Source organism: Helianthus annuus, chromosome 8, assembly GCF_002127325.2.
Source record: "Helianthus annuus cultivar XRQ/B chromosome 8, HanXRQr2.0-SUNRISE, whole genome shotgun sequence".
NCBI lineage: Eukaryota > Viridiplantae > Streptophyta > Magnoliopsida > Asterales > Asteraceae > Helianthus > Helianthus annuus.
This window is the reverse complement of record NC_035440.2, coordinates 24,474,075-24,487,675: the sequence shown is the minus strand read 5'-3', so window position 1 is coordinate 24,487,675 and position 13,601 is coordinate 24,474,075. Positions and strand designations below refer to the sequence as shown.

Here is a 13,601-nt window from a genome sequence, read left to right as displayed (position 1 = left end):
GCGCTCAAAAGATGAAGATGATCGAGTTGCCGCTGGCCATCATCAACACCACAAGGATCTCACTTCATAAAGATCAAGTCATTCACGAGCATAGCTCAAGGGGGAGCTTATGTTAAGGGGGAGTTTGTCAACACACTTCCTACATGATACGGGTAGTTTGTTGATACACTCTCTGCTTTCAAGACGTGAAGACTTTCAAGATCCTCCGACATTGAAGACTTGAAAGGACATCAGAGTTTTGAGAACTCGAAGACCAAAGACCATCGAAGTCCGAGATGAGTCTACAACTATAGAAGATAAAGACAAAGCTACAGCCAAGGGGGAGTTTGTTGGTGCACTTGTGTCTGTACTTTGTCTGTATTCGGTCACGATGTAAACGATGTCCTGTTTAGTGTTGTAAGTTGACCAAGTCAACCCTCCTCCGGTTTGACTTGGGCAACAGTTTGTAAATGTTGAAAGATGATTGTCTGTGTCGAAGGATTGCTCGAAGGATAGCTTGAAGGATAGCACTCGAAGGATAATGTTGATCCTTCGAGGTGATCGAAAGATGAACCTTCGATGGATGATCGATACATCATCCTTCGAAGTACATGCTGATCCTTCGATTGGCTTGTCATCGATAGATGATCCTTCGGACCATCTATCGGATCCTTCGGACCAGACATCATGGGCTGGGTATAAATACCCATGCAGTGTGTTGAGTTCAAATAATAGACACTCCCACAGAGACAGAAAGATAGAGCTGAGAGCATTCTGTCCGAAACACACATACACATAGTGAGAGTTTGCAAGTTAGATTTGTAAACATTGTGCTTGTAACCGGAACCTTCATACATATTAATACAGTGGTGTTAATCGGTGAACTCTTGTGTGTTTGTTTCTCTACTTGCTTCATCTCGGTTTGCTTACTAGCTTGGATTCCGCACTCGCTAGTAGGTTTGTATAACAAGGTTTAGGTTCGTCATCCTCCGGAAAGGGACCTACAATTATAAGGAGTTACAATTACAATGCATCAATAGTCTAATCTAGGGTTTAGGAAATTTAATCCCAAATTTAGGCATAAACTTGTATAAAGATAATTAGGGCTGACTAATTAAATTAAAATCCTTTCATTTTTTTTTTTTTTGCAAAAAATAAGACTTGTGGGTTGACCCAGGGCTAAGGCCGGCTTGCCCTCCCTTGGTCGACCCTCCATGTATATATATGTTTAGGTTTCTAACAAAAGGACATTTTTTGTAAGAAGTATGAGAAGACATAAAAATTGACATGTGTGCATCATGTTTTGAACTTAAGGTGTGATATTTTGGATTGTTTTGCAAGAAAAACATCAAACATAACAATTTAGAATACAATGTAATGAATTCTAGGTTTAAAACTTAAAATAAACTATATATTAGACTAAATATATGCATTGTAGACGCCCTTAAGATTGGCATTCATACGTAGATGTGACTATGATCAGACGTATACAAATCAAGTAATTGTGCTTATGATATAAAGTGCCATTGATGGTAATTGGTGGGTTGTCCTATATAAAGCGATTTATAAGACACTAGTAAGGTGCCCGCGCGATGCGGCGGGGGCGACACTTTGCATTGTGATACTCGTTTCCGGTAGTTTTTTATTTGTATAACCGCCTGTTGTATTCAAACAAAGTTCAATGACCAAAGCCAAAACCTAAACAAGCCTCTGGCGTTAAAGCCACGAGCACTTTTTTTCCATGGTACTAACCGATTTAAATTTTTTTAGTTACCAATTTTGTGAATACAATATTTTTCTAACCCTCCATTGTCTTTTTATGTTGATCTTTTGTTTAAAGATGGTAAATGAAACCTACTTATTGTGAAATATTATGTTAAAGGTAGGTTCATATTAATAATAAAAAATGAAACAAACACACTAAATTGGATCAAAACTGCAAAAGCAAGTTCAACATTAAATATTTTAACTTCCAGAAGTATCAAACAACCATTTAAAGTTCTAAAAACACAAGTTCCTAAATGCAAAGCATTACAAGACATCATCAAATGCATGCAATGCAATACAATACCAAAACATCTAATTCATTCTCTGAGCAACCTCCTTGGCCAAAACCCGCTCTTTCGCCTTCGTTTTTGCCTGAGATTTGGAACCCATAATTCCACCGCCCCTCTTCTTCCTATACCTTCATATTAAAGTTGGCCTAAAAATGATGAAAATAAAAACATATTATAACTCATCTGATCTTAAAAAGGCTAAATAAAACAGTTATTTTATGACGAAAACAAACCTTAGTAGCTTCCAGAATCCTACTAAACTCCATTTTATTCTCGTTTTTTTACTGTAGTCGATACATACCTTTCAACCTCCTCAAGCATCTTGGTGCCATTTGCTTTTGAATTGTGACTACACTGCAATAAAGATTTTGCAGTTACTCGATAATGTATTTATGTGTACTTTGGATATGGCAACTTCAACCGGTCTATCTAAACATGGCTTATACCGGGTCAAATAAAAAAAACTTGGCTAAAACATGTCAAGTTGGTTGAAATATCATAGTTTTGTTAACAAGATTAACACATTGAATAATCATAAATTTCAGAAAAGAAAATTGTAAAAGGCTAGATTCCGTTATACTTTTGTAACAAATTATAAACATGAAAATGCAAGAGAAACTATAAGCATAACGCGAACCAGCACATGTGTACAATCTATGGTTTCTATGTGGTATATAAGTGCCAATAAAGCAGATGAATTTTTTTTTCACGAATTATTGTTGCTGCGTACACATAAAACTTTTTATTTTGTTGCTTAAAACTCTTAATCATCAATATATAAATGCATGTGTTTTTTGTAATAAACAACTTGTCATAAGCAACTTCAAACACTTACAACCCAATTACTACAACCCAACGCCGTGTTACAACTTGATTATGACCCCATAAGCATATGATCTTGATGAAGTTACAAAAGAAAGTAAACAAAATTACATACCAGCCACTCCAAGCCTCGGTCCAAATTCTGGGCTTGTTGGGAAAAAAGTCATCACACTAAAGACCATTGCATGTGTTTATCTGCCAAGAAGGCCCGAACAAATATTTAAAATCAAGCGGGCTTTTAGCCCAAGCTCATAAAGGCTAACATGTGAACGGGACATTACCCGTGGGGTGTCCAATTTAACCGCCATGTTTGCAACCCAAGTCATGTAGTTGCACCTCCATACACCTTTCCTATAGATCCGTACTCATTCTCAACTTGCACCAACCATCATTCAAATAATCTGTAATCAACTTTAAAACCCAATAATTTCATGAACTTTATAAAAAAAATGTCATAAGTCCAAATTCAATGATTACCGAATCAATAATTAAATACACAAATAAGGTTATATATTGTATAAATAAAATGTTTATACCTAAGAAAGAAAAATCAAGCCTCCTTGTGATCAAACATCTTTTCACTCTTCATTAAGTAAACTAAGATTGTGTTCACGTAAAAGATTAAAAAAAAACAAATAAAATAAAAGTAAAAAGCGAGAATATGTGACATTATATGGATCAGTATCAGTTGTGAACTAATGCCAAGACACACTTCAAGCAAATTGGGAACCCTCTGTGTAAATCATCACAAGTTGACAATTTCAATAACTTTAGTTATTCAGAAATCAACCTTGTTGCTTTCCAAATTCAAAATTGACCCAAAAATCTTGACCCATGTAGCTCTAAAATAGTTAAATTGCATCTGCATAAATAATTCAAATGCAAAAGTCATTTATTTTTGTTAAAATCAAACAAGTTCCCCAAGTTTTCTTATCAAGGAAACCAACTCATTTGACTTCTAAAAGTCAAAATTGGACTTTCTTCTCCTCTGCTCAAGTTGGAGATGGCTACCACCACTTCTATAAACCACTGCCGGAGCTTTGCCAAAACTACCGTCAATCACCACCGCTGGTGGCAAACAAGAAGACAACCACTTCAACCATTTTAATCACCTATCGATTTGTTGTAGCTAGTGATCTTAGAGAGAGAACTGCAGAACATTTTAGGGTTTCATCCAGATCCTTTCTTCTATTTTATGTAATCCCCTAGATCTGAATGTAGAGAGAGAACGGCAGAAGAGGAATTCAAAATTTGAGAAGCCCCGTTCATGTAACCAGCTTATTAAGTGCTTTGGTTGTTAAAGTTGAGGGAGTTAAAAAGGGTAATTAAGATCAAGGGTTAAAATTTTAGTTTCTACCTTATACATTAAATAAATAAATAAGTTCTTATTTTTTTGGGTATTTTAATTAAAAAATATATTGATGAAATTTTGTTAGCTTTTTTTTTTGAAATTTGCATAATCCTTTAAATGAGGAATTTTTGTTAGTTTCTATCATATTTGACTAAACCTTTAATTCAGAGAGTTTTGTTAGTTTTTGTTGACATTTCACATTTGACTAATCCTTTAAATTAGGAAGTTTTGTTAAAATTTGACTAAAATATAAAGAAATTGTTCAATCAATTATTTGACAATAGTTTTAGTTTTAAAAATTTTGGAACGAAAATGTTATAGAACCAATTATTTAACTCATTAAATGATTATATATGTTTAACTCATCATAAAATATCACATGGGTATATTTACACGCATGTGTTCATATATATATTTTTTAAATAAATCTCTATAACAAATTAGCTATTAAACATTTTGTGGCTTTGACGGAATTTATCATCTACTTGTACATTTTAATCCGCACGTCAATACTGAACAAGACAACTATCGAAACGTCGACAAAAATGAGTAGGTCGTCACGGTACCTTTAGATTTTTTTTAAACATTATAGTTTATAAGATATATCAAGAAATGTAAAAGAATTATAAGTTTGTTGTAGAGTGAGAAAAGTGTAACTAATTGTCCATAATTTTGTTAAAACTCAAGGATTTAAGTGTAATAAGTTAAGGGGCTAAAAAATAAATAGTGTTTAAAAGACCAAATTACCCTCATTTTAGGGGTCTATCTATAAATAAAGGGGGGAAAGTTCTTATTTTTTGGGTATCTTAAAATACCCCTCCCTCATGTATTATAATATAGTATAGATGTATAATATACAAATTTTGTGATAAATTATCAAAGCAACCTCGTCTACCTTATCCGTTGAACACATTAATTAGTATTGTGTTATCAATCAGTCAAACCAAATTAAGATAACAAAACTGTAAATTAATAAATTTAATATTTTTAAATTCTCTTAGTAAAAGTTTAATGGATAACTAAAACAGTATGGTCCCAAACACATGCGCCTACCAATCAGGTCGTGCGCGGTACCATACTCTTACTTATATAATCTGGTAATTTTTCCGACCCTGCGCGACCATCTAAGTGTAACACCCTAACAATTAATAACTTGAAAACGACGTAGCGGAAATAGGAGCCCAAAAATTTTCTTTCTTTATTAGCCATGTAACATACTTGATGTCTAATACTAGAAATATTTAATACTTGACTAAAAGATTTACATTGTTCATTCTTAATTATCGCATCCATTCACATATAAAATCCCTAGTTATGTGACTACTCTTCCCGTACAATTCTTGCTCTTGACTCGATCTTCAATCCTCCAATACTTTATGCCAATGTTAATCTGCGTAACCTACATTCACCACAAACATGCACATCCTTAGAATTTGATAACTACAATTCATAATCTATCATACATAATTAACTGACCACGCCGCATTCTTTCTATTCTTGCAACTCATTTTGATCGTTCTTCCACGTACAATCTAGCATTCCAATTCCTCAAAACTGCACAAGGATTTCAATAGCATACATGCAAATCTCATTTCATTCTCAAGGCATATTATTAGCAACTTAATACTCAAACGTTTTGAAGCTATGTATACATATACTCAAACCCCATTCCTTCGTGTACCATAAATACTACATCGTGCCTACGTACATCCGTGTGTATACTTATAGTCATCTAATACATACACCCTTACATATGTACATATATACAAGCTCATACGTAGCACTTACACAATTCAATATGGTTTACTGACGTGTCCTAATTTCAACCTCCGAGTAGTAATACATGAGTGAACAACTTACATACATACCTACTCCTATTTATAATTACTTACTCACGCTTCCTAAACACTTTTAAGTGACTTTCGGGTACATTTCGGATCTTAACTATGAGTTCCATACTCACCTGTAGCTTATCAAGCCATTTGGTAGGGCTGAGGTACATTATAGACTTATCGGGGCTTGGGATGGGTTCAAGGGGCCCGAATTCGAAGAAAAACGAAGAATTGCATAAACTTTTTATTTTGTATCTGCCTCCACCGTAAGTTATAGTAGCTACCGTAGCTTACGGTGGCCATGAAATCCTTATGGTGATAACCTACTGCCTTACGGTGGAAAAATGGCTTCAGCACCCACCGTAACTTATGCTGGCTACCGTAAATTATGCTAGCGCCCAGATAAGCTTTCCATTTTAATACCAAAATTCGCATAACTTGCTCGTTTTGCATCCGTTTCACTTGAAACTTGTTTCTAATTGTTCATAAAACATTTCCCTACCTAATTAACTAAAAATCATACCTTGAGGTCCTTAAACTTTATGTCACACCCTGATATTTCCACGTATTACCGGTGGGGAGTATCGTGACGTAGTTGATATCATCATAGTCAAATAATTCACAGTTCAATGCACAGCGGAAGTCTAAAGTAATAATAACACAAGCCGATTCGAAAGTATAATAGAGTATTACACAACGGTTGTATATTGATCCACAGGCGGATCTTAAACAGAATTATAATCACTGTTCAACAGACTTTGGACGCTTAGAACTTGCAAGATTCCTTATTAATGCCCTGAGCTCCCAGCCAATTATGTACAGTACCTGTCACTTAATCCTTTTGGAAAATACGTCAGTTTACACTGGTAAATACAATTAACTGACTCTTTTGAAAATGTTTAAGAAAATTGATTTGAATGCACAAGGCACAAAATATCTTTTATAACTTGGGACAATTATATAAAAATAATCTTGTATACAGATTTACATGTTCGTTATACATTTAGGGCCCGATGTTAGAAACCGGGTCAAGATTAACAGACACCCCACAAGTATAGGCCCACATGAGAGTGAGATATCGTTTCCCTTATGCAACTGTCAGGTGTATGCCTACACCCCATGCTTAAGACGTGGCCCTTTCTTTATAATAATGCCAAGGATATCTGAGACATGGTCATTAACCCCCAAAGGCTTTTATTTCAAACAAGACAGATTAAAACGGGTTACCTCAATAATATAATCACAATCCGATTAAACATTCAATACCCGACCAAGCGGTATTATTATAATACCGTATCCCAAGCCCGTATAGGGAAAATAAGTTAAAAGTATTTACCTGAGCTTAAAATGCAATCTATACTCAACCGTATATTCTAATCAGCAAGCACAAGTACCTCTATTGGGGCTCTCAATCTGGAACGAAGGTTTTATTAACTTATTAGATTCCTAACGAGTCTTATTTAAGTCTTTAACTTAGACCGGTTAGTTTTAAGGAAAGGTTTACGGTTCAAAACGCAAGATTAAGCGAAGACCGGATTAGAATGTGATTTAGACCCGACAAGTATGGAGACTTGTATAATATGAGTAAACTAAACACATTCTGGATTTTGAGATAAAAATGATAAGGTTTGACCCGTTTTGGTTAATTTATGCAAACTAGTTACATAAACCGAACCGAACGCGAAAAATGCATAACGGGCAAACAAATGAGTCATGAACAGGTTTCCTAAGTTAATATGCCTTAAATATGTTGTGATATCAGTAGGATACCTTCCATTATGCCCAAAATGGATTTAAACTCAAATTATGCTCCGCAGGGGTATTTTGGTCATTTTAAAGGTTATAAAAGGGATTAAATATAAATCTGAGGTTCAGGTCTGATATGATCAGTAAAAATAATTATTTTTGCAGGTCATAACAGTAGAGTATTGCCTTTATGTGAAATTTACCATTTATAACCAAACAATGCACCGTAGGGGCATTTTGGTAATTTCACATAAGCTTTAAAGGTCAAATTTAGAAATTTGAGTTTAAAACTTTTGCTTACTGTTTAATTATAAAAATTTACTTAAAACATCAGTAGGTATTAAGTTTTATATGTTAAAAATAGGTTTAACCCATACTATGCGCTTAAAACGCGTAAAAGTCGGTTTTAAGCGATTTCCAGGTTATAACAGGAAATCTGAGTTTCTGATCAGTTTGTAAGGTTCAAAATATTTTATTTATCATATAAAATCAGTAGCAAAAAGTTTGGCATCAAAATATTATGTAAAACCCATTTTATGCAAGAAAAGGGTATAACCGACAATTACCGGATTAAAGCAAGAACCCTATGTTATGCTCAGCTTAAAAATAAATAAAAATCTTCAAAAACCCCAAAATATTATATTACATCAGTGGGTAAAAAGTTTGGTGTCAAAATTTGGGTTTAGATAGGCTTTATGCTAATTATGCCGTTAAATTAATAAAAAGCTTCTTAATTACGATATTGAGCATAACTCCTAATCTAGGCCTCAAACTGATGTCAAATTTTTAGGACAAGTTTATAAATCAGCAACAAAGGTTTTCGTCCTCTCACATTTTCAAAAATCTCGTTTTAAGGTCAAAAGGGCATAATGGTCCACATTTAAGCAATTAACGGAAACATGTAATGAACTAGGATTTCTATGGAACCAAGTTGTATAACCTCAGAGGGTTATACTAACATATAATACGGTCCTAAAGGAATCCTAAGGCATATCTAAACTAATCTAAATCGGGTCAGAACTGAAAGTCAAAGCAAAAGTCAACTTTTGCGACTTTCGGTTCCGAACCGTGCCTAAACTCAGAATTGTCGGGTTGAACATGCCTAGACAAGTTCAATTAATACTTACCAAGTTATTAAAGTGACAAAACTAATTTTATTGCTTTTACCTTATTAGTTATGAATTTTATTTAAAAACGACTCGTTTGACTTTTATTCTAATTACTTTGACCCGACAATTAACTAAGCAAACGTGGTAATTAGGAGGTGCCCTTTTGAGGGTTTAATACCTACCAAATTACGATCACGTAGCCATGTTCGTTGCAAACCATGGCTCGACCGTTTAAAAGTCAAGGCGTTTAACGAAACGTTTGACTTTTTCGGCTTTAAAAACCAATAAACTAAACTAGGCATGAAAAGGGATGCTTACAAAGGGTCCAATGGACTGAAAGGAGGTTCCCAAAGATTAAGGATCCTCTTAGTTTTGCAAGAAAGAGCAGATTGCAAGGAATGGTGTGATTGATCAAATGAATTTCACCCCTATTTATAGATCTTTGGGGTAACTTGGATGATTGACATGTGTTAAGGAGGATTATAGGATCAACACATGTGTAAAACCAACTATTAATACCAGCAAAACAGCCCATAGATTTGAAGTATGTGAGATATGGCTGTAAACCAGGGCTGCACACAAGTTTCTGAAGCTGGTAATCAGCACATCAACTTTCATAAATTACAGTTTTAGTCCCTGTAGGCTTGTAAGGTCCTTTTTGACACGGTTAAGGCCCGTTAAGCCATTTTCAAGGCTCTACAATGATGCCTAAACATAGGGAACATAAAAAATGCTCAAAAATATGCCGGACGTCAGTTCGTTTGGCCGTACGGTCACGTTGTTCGACTAATTACGACGAAACACGAACGGACGCGAAAAACGATCCAAATTACGCGACGAATGGAATTTTATAAAGCCAAACACTAAAATAAAATATTTTAGTGGTTACATAAATTTTTGGACGTCCGGATGTATTCAGAACGTAAGATATGCGCAAAAATGCAAACTTGTGCACTTTTTGACACTTTTAGTCCCTGCTTGACTTAAAAGTTTATTTTTACGCACCAAACACCTCTAAGCCTATATCTAAGCTATGCAAAGGATATTTAGGGCATGTTTAACTTATGATCATATTCCAGAAGGTCCGATACCACATGAATCGATAGACTTTTGTAGTTCGACGCAATTAGTCCTTTAATCGCACAAAGTAGCGCGAAATGTCGTTTAATGGTATCCAAGCCTTCCATGGCCCATAATGGGTGTTCCCAAGAATATAAATATTACTACGCTCCCGTTCGCTTAAATGGTCACCAAAAGGTGTAGATTCAAAAGTTGACGCTTTTGGTCCCTCTAATGCGCAAACTTGCGTATATCATCGTTTAATAGCATCGAAGCCTTATCTAATCCATATTAGGCATTCTAGAGAGTATTATTAAACATCACGATGCTCCGGGTTCATTAAAAGGTCATTCAGAGGTATAATTAAACATATTGACGCTTTTAACCCCTCAAACTTGCAAAGTTGCGCGTAACGTCACTTATAGGCATAAAAGCCCTTAATGGCAAATATTAGGCATTCCTGAGAGTATAATCAATTAACATGTTGACGCTTTTAACCCTTCGACGCGCAATCTTTCAATTAATTACGAAAACGGCTACACTCGATCAACAAGTGGATCATTTGTGAATATAATTACCACGTAATGTTATTCAGAGGCTTGTAATAAGCATGTTAACATTTCCAGTCCTTCTATAATCAAAGTTTTTGATTTTTCGCAAAATTAGTCCTTCAAATTCAATGTTTTGACTTTATTAGGGTTTATTACACGTGTCAATACATCATTGGACATGATTTTACGAGGTGTTAAATCCTCACCCCCTTAAAAGAAATCTCGACCTCGAGATTTGCTAAAGTAATGGAAGTACTTTCTGACGTATCATGGACTTAATCTCCATAGCATATTTGGGCCTCTAAGGGCATCTCAGTTGACCTATACAATAGGTACATACTTTCTTTTGGGGTTTCTTAACCTGCCGATCCTTAATTAATACGGGTTTCTCATTGAACCAAAAATTTTCAGTAGTCTGCATATCATTATGTGACAATGCTTCCGACTTATCGGCGAAACACATCCTTTACTCACTAGTGTGGGACACCTTGATTTCCATCAAGCTCCTCTAGTAAGTTTTAGCATATAGGTTACCGATCTTAACGCATTCGATCCTTCTCGAATGGTACTACATATCCAGAGCTTAACTCGCCCGTAGTATAAAAATTTCAGCACACCCTTCTTAGGGCGATACTTTCAATTGAATCTTATTCCTTATTAAGGACTTAAGAAGGTTGCGACTTTTATCAATCCCACTTTTCCACCGATTATTGGAACTTTCAGACGATTATGGATCTGTATGATCTTATTCGTCGTTTCCAGGGTAATCCTTCAGGTCCTGCTAATTGGACCTACCAAAATTTCGTCCATCAACGGACCTTTGACATTTCATCTATACAAAGTTTCCAAAGGAGCAACCTTGATACTTATATATTAACTATTACAGAGAAGCTTATTTAAGGTGAGATGGTTATTCCAGCTACAGCTTAAAACCAATCTTAAGGAATAGCTAATCCTTACAGTTAGTCGAACAAATCGACGATCCTGGGCAGTTCATGGCGGTTCTTAACTGTTGCCTAAATAGGGTTGCGGTATTCAATGCATAAGCAAAATGAACCGTCTTTCTTAATTAACAATACCGAATTCTCCGAATATTGTATTAGGCTTTATGAACCTTTATCTTAAAACTCATTTAATCAGGGTTTCAATTCTTCCAATAATGATGGTGCTAATCGTTGTGGGGATTTCACAATAATGCAGCCCTATGCGGGATATAAATCTTAACTCTACTTGCCTTTCAGGAGGTAAATAGGGTAGTCCTAGGAGAAGATAATCAAGACACAAGGAGGGTACAGAGATTTTCCAAATCTCAAGCTCCAGTTCATCTATCATTGTCTGTGTCAGGTAAGTGACACATTTATGTTAAGAGTCCACGGATTCCCTAATCAGAGACATTTATTTGGATATTTCCCTTCTGGATATCTCCTTTGAATACCATTAGCTGACTTTATTACAATATGACTATTGGGATATCTCAGTGGTTCCATGCATTAAACCTCCATACTGATCAGGCATGGAAGAAATCTATGGAACATTTTAAGATACACCAATCCTCATATGGCGCTTTTGTCATACCATCTGGTATTCCCAATCGATAGAGATCAAAGAGATATCAACTACATATGCTGACGTATTTCATCTGGAGAGAGGGTACTCTTAGAATTTTATGACTGAAGATTACAGAAGAAATGGTTCCTATGATTTTCGTCTGTAAGTTTTACCTTAAACTTAATTTCTGAGGTTCTTATGAAAGATTATAAAAGTTTGCCATACTTATCATTTATGAAGGATTTATTGGTACCTGATTCAAAACAGAACACTTATGTAACACCCCGTGTTTTCGAAAGTCAAAGTCAAAGTCAAAGTCAACTTTGACTTCTTTGACTGTAATTAGTTTAATTTATGTTTTATTTGTATTATGTGGAGTAAGTGTTGTTAATTTAAGAAATCGAAGTAATCGAACGTTTATTGACGCGAACCGACTTACGACATTGAATAGTAGGAAGTAACAATGCGATAAAGTTAACCAATCAATAATCAAGCTAATCGAATCATCAATCGAACTCGAAACCCGAATTATGCGAATTTGGTGTTATATTACTTGTGTGTGTGCCTTATGTGTTACCTGTGCGTGCTTACTTATGTTTTGTGTGGTATTCAATCGAATCAATCGAAACTCGAATCGAAACTCGAAATTCAATCGAATGCCATCAAAATCGAATCATGGTAGTAGTGGAAAAGAGGTTACGCGAGATATAGATGCTTGTATATAGATGTAGTGGTTGGGATTAAAAGTAATTTGAATAGGAAACTACATCGTATTCGCATCGTCATCAATCGAAATTGAAATATCAGAAATCGCCGCACCGAACACTCGAACCAGGCTGTTGATCGATCAGGCTGTCAGCCGATCGAACAGCTCAGCAGATCGGACGGACTGTCCGATCGAGCAGGTTGTCCGACCGGGATGCCTGGCCGATCGGCCAGCCCTTTCCTCTTTTGGAGCCTATAAACAGGGCTGTCATTGTCATTCTTTCCACTTTTGGAAACTCTCTGACCGACCAGCTCGTGCTCCTCATCTTTTCTCAGATTTCTTCGGATTTCGGTAAGTTTACATCCTAAATCTTGTACTTTCTTGATCAATACACACTCCTACACCTTTCTATCTTTCAAATCTTGATTTCCAACCGTGAAATCATCAAGATCTAAGCATTCTAGGATGATGTCATCATGGTGTTCTTCAAGAACATCATGTTTTGGCCTCAATCCACCATGAATAGCTCGGATCTAACCGATTTCCACATGAACAAGCTAAGATCTATCACAGATCTGAACGTTTACATGATGTGAAGGATTGAAAGAAGGAATTCCAATTTTCTTTCAACTCTTTTACACTCAATGCCTTCAAACTGGTGGAAACGGAGCTTGAGTCAACTCACCAATCGTTCTAATGGATGAGTGGTTCAAGGTTCGAATTCTATCTACGAGGTTCACCGATTTCGGGAAAACGTTGAGCTAACCGTTCCGAACAGTTCACCGGCCGGACTTGGGTGATTCCTGTCCGAGCAGGGGAAGCAAGTAAGAATGAAAGCTCC

At 35.7% G+C, this 13,601-nt stretch overlaps 1 long non-coding RNA gene across 1 annotated transcript; it reads right to left on the bottom strand.

Moving 5' to 3' along the window:
- Window positions 1–1,909: 1,909 nt before the first annotated feature.
- On the bottom strand, window positions 1,910–4,167 carry LOC110870955. Its single transcript, XR_002553373.2, has 2 exons — window positions 3,140–4,167; window positions 1,910–3,053 (listed from the first exon to the last, which is right to left on the bottom strand). It is a non-coding gene; the product is annotated as an uncharacterized LOC110870955 (long non-coding RNA).
- Between the last annotated feature and the right edge of the window lie 9,434 nt (window positions 4,168–13,601).